The sequence below is a fragment of the Acartia tonsa genome, chromosome 2, assembly GCF_053477335.1.
Source record: "Acartia tonsa isolate MP-2025a chromosome 2, ASM5347733v1, whole genome shotgun sequence".
In the NCBI taxonomy this organism is placed as follows: domain Eukaryota; kingdom Metazoa; phylum Arthropoda; class Copepoda; order Calanoida; family Acartiidae; genus Acartia; species Acartia tonsa.
In genome coordinates, this window is record NC_137261.1 from 57326253 (window position 1) to 57338369 (window position 12117).

Here is a 12117-nt window from a genome sequence, read left to right on the forward strand (position 1 = left end):
ATTTTACCATTGATCAATTACAGTGTATACTGGCCTCTCATTGGCTAATTTTTGTTACGTCAAATTCAGAGTCTGACACTTTTCTTTTTTCTTTCTATGTTTAATTTGTTTTAAAAAATCGATGCTTAATGGTCATCAAAACTATTGTATTTAACTTTAAATATCAGCCAATAGCGTCAGGAATATTAATTCAGCCAAGTCGCTACAAAAGAGCAGAAATCAATTTGCTAGCAGACGAAAAGTGTCCCCTGGTAGTTATCTGGTTATACATTTATATTTATATATTTAGTGATCGGCATACAAAAGGACAGAAATAAAAAATTATAGAGTAACTTTGCTTTAAAAAAGATAAAAGAATGATGCACCATTCATATTGCATTGGTTTTAATATGCATGGCTGTTACCAGGGATGTATGGAACTATTAATATTAGTTTTAATATGCATGGCTTATACCAGGGATGTAGAGAACTATTAATATTAGTGTTAATATGCATGGCTTATACCAGGGATGTAGGGAACTATCAATATTAGTTTTAATGTGCATGGCTGTTACCAGGGATGTATGGAACTATTAATATTAGTTTTAATATGCATGGCTGATACCAGGGATGTAGGGAACTATTAATATTAGTTTTAATATGCATGGCTGTTACCAGGGATGTAGGGAACTATTAATATTAGTTTTAATATGCATGGCTGGTTACCAGGGATGTAGGGAACTATTGATATTAGTTTTAATATGCATGGCTGATACCAGGGATGTAGGGAACTATTAATATTAGTTTTAATATGCATGGCTGGTTACCAGGGATGTAGGGAACTATTAATATTAGTTTTAATATGCATGGCTGATACCAGGAATGTAGGGAACTGTTAATATTAGTTTTAATATGCATAGCTGATACCAGGGATGTAGGGAACTATCAATATTAGTTTTAATATGCATGGCTGATACCAGGGATGTAGAGAACTATTAATATTAATTTTAATATGCATGGCTGATACCAGGGATGTAGGGAACTATTAATATTAGTTTTAATATGCATGGCTGATACCAGGAATGTAGGGAACTGTTAATATTAGTTTTAATATGCATAGCTGATACCAGGGATGTAGGGAACTATCAATATTAGTTTTAATATGCATGGCTGATACCAGGGATGTAGAGAACTATTAATATTAGTTTTAATATGCATGGCTGATACCAGGGATGTAGGGAACTATCAATATTAGTTTTAATATGCATGGCTGATACCAGGGATGTAGAGAACTATTAATATTAATTTTAATATGCATGGCTGATACCAGGGATGTAGGGAACTATTAATATTAGTTTTAATATGCATGGCTGATACCAGGAATGTAGGGAACTGTTAATATTAGTTTTAATATGCATAGCTGATACCAGGGATGTAGGGAACTATCAATATTAGTTTTAATATGCATGGCTGATACCAGGGATGTAGAGAACTATTAATATTAGTTTTAATATGCATGGCTGATACCAGGGATGTAGGGAAATATTAATATTAGTTTTAATATGCATGGCTGATACCAGGAATGTAGGGAACTGTTAATATTAGTTTTAATATGCATAGCTGATACCAGGGATGTAGGGAACTATCAATATTAGTTTTAATATGCATGGCTGATACCAGGGATGTAGAGAACTATTAATATTAATTTTAATATGCATGGCTGATACCAGGGATGTAGGGAACTATTAATATTAGTTTTAATATGCATGGCTGATACCAGGAATGTAGGGAACTGTTAATATTAGTTTTAATATGCATAGCTGATACCAGGGATGTAGGGAACTATCAATATTAGTTTTAATATGCATGGCTGATACCAGGGATGTAGAGAACTATTAATATTAATTTTAATATGCATGGCTGATACCAGGGATGTAGGGAACTATTAATATTAGTTTTAATATGCATGGCTGATACCAGGGATGTAGGGAAAAATAGTTCTGTATTCCTTTTCAACATTTGAAAGACTAAATGTCTTTACAACAGATCTATAGTATATATGTATATATAGACAACTACCTCCCTACCATATTCAAAGACCTCGTCTGCTTCTAAATTATTTTCTGCTACTTGGCTGTGTTAGTATAAGCGAAACCATTAGTTGATTTTCAATGACCCAATAGAAAGGTTGCACAAGGTGGTTGTAATGGGGAGATACAGATATTTAATCCTTTCTCCCTCTAGTGTTTTACTCTACTTTACTTCATTTGGTTTGGTTACTTGATACTGATTTATCTTCATAATACACGCTCATCACTATTTTAGTTATGCATAGCAAATATTTTTAGCTAAATCTGTGGCGATTTCACACTCTCCTATATTTCTTTTTCTCCAATAAGAGTAAGTTGTGCTTAACAGGAACTTTATGTGAAATGACCAAAGCTGTATATTGTTTTAGTCGGAATAAAAATGCACTTCCTAAGAAGATTCATTTAAAGAAAACATCGCAAAACCTTTTATTTGTTATTTTTATATATTTGTTTCATGATTAACAGGCCAATGCAGTAAATTATATAATAGATTTGCCTTATAGTATAAGGATATCTTTACGTCAAAGACTAAATTGCTGCAAAATTGTGTCAAAAATCATCCATGTGACGTCATAAAAATGAGGGTTATCCATCTCTTTTTTAGGGGTTTTCTTTCCCGCTTCTTCTCTCATCTCCCTCATTTTATGACGTCACTTGGATAATTTTTTAGACATTTTGCAGCAATTTGGTCTTTGTCTATCTTCACAAAAGGATCAGAAGAGCAGCCGAGAAAACCCACATTTATTTTATAGCATTACAAATTTACGGATGGAATTATTCTACTAAATACTGGAAGTATAGTTGAAATTCTTGATTTTAATGAAAAAAATATAGACTTGTCAAAATAAATACGCAGCAAATAACTTTTTGTTTCCGTAAAATTAGTTTAAGTTTATTTGTCAATTTTTTTGTACTGTATATCATAGACGTCCAAGGGGGGGGGGGGGTAATGGGGCGATTACCCCCCCAATTTTTTTTTCATTTTACCTCCCCCCCCCCATTTAAAATTTACCCCTTCCATGGGGGTGCCGTAGTCACCCCCAAACATTTAGGAGGGGGTATTTACCCCCCCCCCCCTAAACAATTTTGGGTCTCAACATCTAAAAATGGTGTAAGCGCATTTTTTGCATGCTCAAACCTTCTTCCTTTTGCAAGAATGGATGCAAAACGCTTCACAGTTGAGATATAGAGCTAACAATTGAGAAAGATACTTTTGTAGACATGTACTAGAACATATCAAAGTTCAAAGACCATATCTCAACCAGGGAGGGAGTACTGGCCCCCCAAAATCGACTACTGAAAATCCAATTTTTTTCTTGCAAAAAGTAGAAGATTTAAGCATAAGAAAAAAACGCTAAAACCATTTTAGATGTTGACACCCAAGTTTTGAATTTTAGATTTTTCTGTACTTTTTATAAAAAAGGAAATATTTTTTGCTGTTCTATTAAATGTCTTAAAAAAACGAAGAAAATAAGCCACCAATCATTAAATTCTGATAACTAAAAGTGGGGTAAAATTGCTTTAAAAAAACACTTTACATTGAAATCATTGGTGAAAAAGGAAAAAAAACGTGCCTGATTGCTTCTTTGATCAAATTTAAAATTCAAATGCCATAGGATGATTATATCACAGAATAGTGTTTTGAAAAAAAATATCAAAATAAACCTACTGGTCAACAAACTTTTCAACATAAAATTGCCTAAAACCATCCTGGAACCCGATCGGTTCAGCGGTTAGCGAGATCCTTCGGTACAGACAGACAGTCAAATAAACATCCTTTAACTTATTATAAGGATTAAAAACAATGATACAATAAAATTGTATGCCCATTGCTTATGCAGTAAATTCACGTGGCGTATTAGCCAATTTATTATCCTATCGATAAAACACATTAAAACAAGGATGATAACATCCATAAAAGAACAGATCTAAAATCAAAACGGTAGAACAAACGAACATGAAAACTTGTAGAGTTTCAAAACTTAAAAAAGCTGAACATTAATTTCATACTTTCATTTTAGGCCCTAATTACAGAGATAATTATCATTTATTTGTTGTCCAAGGAATCTTTTTTCTAAAAATCAGATGAATAGAATAACTATATTGTACAAAACATTCTTGCCCCAAAAAGTTAAAAATCAGATTGTTTTTATTTAAACGTATAGACTTTATTGACGTATTAACCCTAATTATAGAAAAAAAACTTTGCTTTTGAAAAGAAGTAAAAACTTGTTAACTAACTAATGTTTTGGTATATTGTATGTGATTTGTTTTTACAATTATTTATGCAAAAAACATGTACAGTTCTATTTTTAATAAAATTTACATAAATATTATTGCCATATAGAGTAGTAATTTTTTTGTCTGTCCTATTATAAGCGTTTTATAGGTATTGGGTAAAATGTATATACATACAGTGTAATTTTTAATTAAAGCTATTTAATCATTTTATGACAAGAATGATAATATCCATATTAGCTATGCTTAAATGCTTAAAAAATCAGACGATCTTAAATACGAACATTGATAAATACCTTGATTATAGAGATGCATCTAAGGGCCTTTTAAATGAATATTTATTACAAAAAATCAATTGATTAAACATCATAGTGTTTTCAAAAATGCTAAAAAAATCATCATGTTGTAAATGGCCATATGGACTTACTGGTAAGTATTATAGAGTTGCTACGCTTTCTAAATCGTAGCTAGCTATTACAGGAATCATCGTGCCACGTATGAAATAGATAATACAATTCTTACATAAATTAAATATTATAATTAGAGCTTACGTTACAGAAGTACTGTAAAACGCATGAAAACGAGTAGCCTTTAAAATTATAAGACAGTAAACAGTATATAATTTTCTAATCTATGTCAATATTACTTTAATGTACTTACATTTATTAATAACATGAAATACAGAAAAAAATGATACAAATACATGGATGACAACATGCATAAGTAGCGATGCACAAAAATTTTGGGTGGACAAACGGACAAAGTTGTTAAAATCTTAAAGCTGATATGAAATATAAGTATCTCCGTCTATTGAAGCTTACTCAACAAACCAATTAAACTATGACGGATGCTTTTTGCTCATTGGCCTGGACGTCCAAGCCAACACGCCTTTACCACCACCCTTAGACTTCAATGCTCTTTGGTATGGGTAGTCATCTCCAAAGATTTCAGCTGTCTATCTTCAATGACATCCAAACAAGCAAATAACATTTACCTCATACCGTTACAGATGGACTGACGGACAGACAAAATTGATTATATATAAAAAAATAATTTGGTTGAATAGGTAAATACAATCTGAAAATTAATAGAATTATCCCAATAGATATATTATTACTTGGATATTACACCAGATTTTCATGTTTTCTGATAAAGAAAACTAGCAGCGGGCTTCTGATTACCCCATTTACCCCTATCCCCTCTCATCCTACTGGATAAAAGAACTGACCATGTTAGAAAACTAAATTGACTACAATTTTCCCCTCTGTCATAATATCCACGTATATTGTACATCCATTATTATCCTAAATCTTATAAACATGAGATTGGAAGGTTTATCTCATGATCTTTTTATCCTAATCCTCTTTATATTACCTTTAATCCCTCACTTACAACTACATACATAATATATAATATACATTACTTATACATTATAATATACATTACTTATACATTATAATATACATTACTTATTTAACATATAATATTAATTTTTATGCCATTTTTCATAAAAATGGCGGTTGCGCATCTAGCATCTATGGACCTTTATTCAAATTGAAAGCTATAAAAATAAAAAAAACGCCTAAAACCATCCGAATACTTAAATCTAAGTAATAAATAGCCTAAAACCAAATCAAGGCCTTTGTAAGGCTTCCCATGAATGGAAAACTAAACCGGTTTAGTATTTATTGAAATTTTAAGCTTTAGCTAAAAAAAAACTTGCTACTTTATATATTAGAATTAATGAGCATTTTTTTATTATTTTCTCGTAGCGCAAGCTACTCTACATCTAGTGTTGGTCACTTCGTCTCTATAATTGAGTAATTTAGATTTACTCTGAGGCTATAAAAGATGATGGTCTGATTTTTATAGCGTAGATTCTAAGTTTTCTTCAACTAACTTTTCTTTTGGGCTTTTTTTAATTAACAGGCATGTTTTGGCAATTAATGAAGTAAACTATAATTATTAACTGCCAGATATGTCTTTTTATTTCCCTAAAGATGAATAATTAAATCAATATTATTAATTTTGAAACTTTATTCAAATTTTAAAATTTTCTAACATGACTCTACAATCTGAAAAAAAATCAAAAAAGAGTACTTTTAACATAGCACAACTATTTATGACTCTTGGGAAATACATATACTTTTATTTAGAAACATATTTATTCTTTAATCGGGATTTGTCCATATGTCTTTTTAAAAGCGAAGCTTTTCTATAATTAGGGTCGGTCCGTCCGTCCGTCCGTCCGTCACAGAGAGTTACCTTGACTTTCGCAAAACATTTGATTTAGATTTATTTTAGTATTTGTAGGGTATGCCGACCATTAACTTTCAATCCCAGTTTTAAGGAGGGAGAGGGAAGAAAAATTTGGGGGGTTAATTTTTTAGTGGCGATTTCTTATGAGTTGGTGGACCTTCCCTTCACAAAAATAGCCCTAAACCTTCCCTGGAACTATACGAATCTACAAAGTAAGGAGACCCATATCAGTCCCTCGCTACAGACAAAAAAAGCTACTACTTTAAATAATAGGATATGTACATTTAAAAAAAAAAAATACCTCTCAAACAGTATATTTAATTTTACTTATTCATGTATTTTATATATGTGTGGTGAATGCAAACTTAAAATAAAACAGGGATCTACAGGGATAAGACAATGATTAATAAAATTATGTACATTCCAAATGATGATACACAAAATTACCCTTTCTGTAGATTACAAATAATAGTTGAAACGTTTGCACACTCAAATTAATGAATTGGCCAATCAAAATTCAACAAAAGTTCCAAAGTTAATAAGCCAACGTATAAGAAAACTTTGGGGACTAGTGTATTAAACAGACAAATGTCCCCTCCCACCCTGAAAATAAAATCTAAATCCTAAATCTTTCAATTTTCCGATTTATTGCCTTTTACTTCTTTTAACTCCATTTAGATTACTGTAGAATTGGCATAAATATACACTCGTACAGTATGGCCCTCAAAAAAATTGCATATTTACTAAGTATATTTGCGATTACTTTTATTTAATGAAATCTTCTAATTTTTAACATGTACAAAACGGCCTGCTGTATTGCATCAAGATCCATGACAGATCTATATAGGAAATAAACGTCTATAATCGAGCTCGAATTCTCCAAGTAAAGAATGTTAAAAACTCATAGTGCTCCAATAATCCCTATTAAATTCTCATTGACCAGAACAATAAGACCCATTATTCTACTTTTAGCATCATTAACCCTTAACGGTCGGGGGGGGGGCGTTGAACGCCCCCCCATCCGGTTTTTTCTATCTCATTTTCTGTGTGTGAAAGATGAAGAGCCCAAACTGCTTGACTTTTTAAGTATGGGTATGACACATAACTGAGAGTTGGAATTTTTTGAATATCTCCATCCTGGCGGGCACAGGATGCCAGCAAACCTGGCAGGGTCATCCAGGTAAAGAGCAAAAATATTTTTTTGACTAAAACAAAGCATTTTATCCTACCAAAATACTAAAAAATCCTCTAGTAGTACATCCTTATATGGAATACAGGTGTTCAAGTCACTTTCAGGTTCCAGGTATGATCCTGCAGGTCCTGATCCTCCAGGTCTCCAGAAATCTTTGAAAGGCTCCTGTGGCCGCAATTTTTGACTTAGAGACTTCAAATTTTAAACTTAAGCTTTTCTTACATGTCTACATAACGTATTAAAATTTCATAAAGATCCGCCGCCGTTTTCTCGCCGACCGCCGACTGCGGCGGCTGGCAGCTGCCAAGTACAGCTGCGGCCGCTGAAATTTATATTTTGATATTTCTAATGTAAAATTTACATAAAGATAAACATTTTCTGGAAAAAATTTTTTCTTCTAGCTTCAAAAATAAGAAAATTGCAGCCGTTTGAAATTTTTAAGTAAAAAAGGACCTAAAAACAAAGGTTGTTAAATAAAAGGGTGAAGGAAGCGAAAATTGACTTAGACTTATAAAAGGTCGGAAATTCATTATCAAACAGGGGACTTGCACAAAAAAATTTAGCCCTCTAGCTCTAATAGGAACTGAGATAATAAGGGGGGGCGTTGAACGCCCCCCCCCCGACTGATTAAGGTGCGGCAAGGGGCCCGACTGTAAAGGGTTAATTCAGTTTTTTTAATTCATGTTGCTATTTAAATAACATTGAAGTATTTGATTTCTATTCATAACACAGAAAATTTAAATTTATAATATAGTAAATCTAAGAAAACTTAGTTTTAATATAAATTGATTCGTGCGACACTCCCGTAATGTGGCCTGATATTAAACTAAACATTTTAACCCTTTCAGGACAAAAATTTGAAAAATGATAAATATTAGGTGTATATTCTTTAAAAAATGTAAAAAAAATGAAGCAAAACATTATATCATGTATTGTTACATTAAATATAAATTAAACAAAAAATTACTGAATAAATCAGTTAAACAGATATTATAAAATAAGACGTTAAAGTCCTAATCTTTATGTGCAACTTAATATTTTTAAAAGAAAGAGAGAGAACGAGGGGATAGAGAAAAAGGAGATAGAGAGAACGGGGGGATATATATAAAGAGAGAACAGGGGGATAGAGAGTGAGAGAGAGAGAGAGAGAACGGGGGGGATAGAGAGAGAGAGAGAACGGGGGGATAGAGAGAGAGAAAGGAGGGGGAAGTACATATTGAATTTTTGTATAAAATAAATATAAATAATATATAATACAAGATATTTTATTTGGACATATTAACGTGATAGAGCAGCTATGTAAAGCAATGGAAAAAAATAAAGATTTTGACTTTGACTTCATTAAAGGACATAACAGTTTCAAAAATTTTATTGTCGAGTTTGAATTCAATAGGACAATTATAATATGCCTAAATTAACAATCAGAACTATCTGTTAGGGATATTCGGATGGACAGACCAACCCCCACTGTAGAAAAGTTTTGCTTTTAACAAGAAATAGATCATTAACATTATACAATCCCTTTTTAAACTGACCAATAAATGAGGTCCCTACTGGCAAGTCTTAGGGAATATTAACACAATTTTCAGCCATTGCATTGAATAGAATTGAAAATTACTTTTTCCTCTAATCCTAGCCAACAGACGAACGGACAGACATTTTGAATTATGAATAAGCAATTATAGTAACAAATGTCTATTATAATCTTGATTAAAAATTTAAGCCATCTAATTTTGAGAAAACAAATATTTTAGAGTGAAGTATAAAGTAAGAAGCATAATTTCAATTCCAAAATTTCTTTTGCTCAGGGAAGGAGGTAACATATGACTGTAAATTACACTGTTAACCAAAGTTTAGTAACCACTTTGACTAAAATAGTGTTCAAACTCTTAAATCAACAGAAGGCTTACCTTTGTTTATCATCATGGGGGATGTAGAATGAATATAAAACATTATTTTCTAAGATCCCTGAGTTTAAAAATCATCAACAAGGATGATAATATCCATAAGTAGCAAAATTCCTAATAGTAAAACTAAAAACACTAAAGCAAAAAGAAGAAAACGCGGCATAACCGACAGACAGACAAACGATGATCAGTGCAGTGGTCACACAAAATATTAGTACTCTTTGATACCAGAAAATAAAATTGTGTTTATGTGCAGTACTGATTGATCTTAAATCTTAAATCTTCTATATTAAATAGCAGAAAGGAAAAAAAACATTTCCCCTACAGTAATTTTATTTTTCAGAGCACTATAACAAGAATAACGGACTATGTGAGGAATAAAACTTTTAAAATTTAAATTAATTGACTTTGCTACTAACATTTAACAGGTAGATAAGGATGACAACATCCATAACTATAGAAGCTCTTGAATTTAAAAAAACAAAAGGCAAAGCAAATAAAAGCAAAAAGGGTGCACAACAGACAGACATATAAAGTAATGATGCATAGTGAATCTTTACACAAAAAATATCTTTGATAAAAGCTGGGAAAATTATTTAAGAGCATTACCAATAGACCGACAGACAATATTATTCTTAGAGTAGACGTGCATTGGTCAGCAAACATAAAATAAGTCTTCTGTCTTAACCCTGAAAGATCGGGCCCTCTACAAGTTCTTAACTGATCGGATTTTATACCTTAATAATTGCATTAGCCTTCTACCTTTCCAGTACGGATATTTAATATTCTTAAGAGCATTACAGACCAGCGAACAACGTGAGCTGTAGGCTAGTTTTATTATATAAAGTAGTAAGGTTTTTTGACTGAAGCTCAAGATCTCAATGTCTACTGAACCCATTGGGTTCTCTATTTAAGGCAAGCTTTACATTATTCCTGTAATGGTTTATGGCTATTTCATTTCAATATTTTTGTCTTATAATGGTTTTAGGATATTATTTAGATTTTTCATTATAAAGTCCTGAGATTCTAGGGGCCGCTAGTATACATATAAGAGAAAGTTAAGCGGTTATACATTTGTTTTATTTTATTGTCCTCCCCCGCCTGGAAAATTTAGAATACAAAAAAGAGTTAGAAATATTTTAGTTGTACAATAAGATATATAAGTTGGAAAGAATTTTAATGTTAGAGAGATGTTTAAAATCTCCATCAAATTTTAAGGATTTGTTATAAAATTTGTTTTTTTATCTATAAACGAATTTTATAAAAATCCTTAAAATTTGATGCAGATTTTAAATCTTTCTCTAACATTAAAATTCCTTCCAAAAAATCTCCATCAAATTTTAAGGATTTGTTATAAAATTTGTTTTTTGTATCATTCTTTATCTATAAACGAATTTTATAAAAATCCTTAAAATTTGATGCAGATTTCAAATCTCCCTCTAACATTAAAATTCCTTCCAACTTATATATCCTAGTGTACAATCAGCCAGTGAGGGAGGCGTATACTTATAGTTTTAGAGATGCTACGCTTCGAAAAAGAGAATTGAAGTTACTGGTGATGTATCTTCATTTTAACCATCGAATAACAGTGCTTGATAAAAAAAAAATCCTGAGTATTATAATTTATCATAATTAAAGGATTTTTTTAGGGTTCCACACTGTATATGTAATACAATTTAATAAAAAAAACTTTAAAGTATTTTTAAATTCTATAAAATTGCATTTTAGGCAAATTAATACATAATAAAATGTATTTTTGTATGGTAGTTAAATTTTAAAATTTGTATTAATAAATAATAATTTAACGGAATGATTTCATATTTGAAAAAAAGTTTATTCTGCATTTTATGGGAAAGTGGGTAAATTCGGATGATTCATTTTTGCAGGAGAACATACTTTAATTTTTGAGTAGATGAACTTTAAACGATTAATTCATTGTTTAAAAATGCTTATTTAATTTTTTATGGTGTTAGAAAGAGATAAAAGGTACAGTGGATTTATATACACTTCTACTAATTGATAGGATTTAAAAAAATAATTGGTAGGTACAAAATAACGATGCTCAAACTTTTCAACCATTAATATTAATTTAGTTTTAAGAAACAAGTTGAATTGTAAAAAAACGCGTATTAAATATTACATATGTTTATGCTAGAATATTTTATCCCAAGGTTTTATAACAACAAGGATGACAATACAGGGAATAAGGGAGGGGACAATAGAAAATTAATTCAATTTAAGAGTTTTCACTGAAAGCGATGAAAACCAGATTTATCCAGAAAATTTGACCAAAATTGCAAAGGGATCATGGTAATATAATTTAGAACAAAATTAGTTCTAAGAAAAAAATCATTTACTTGAAAATTAAATTACCAATACATCACAATGTAGTAAACATTCTGTAATTAATCACTAGAAAAATCGTGTTTAGAACTTCGTCAACCCTTCTTAT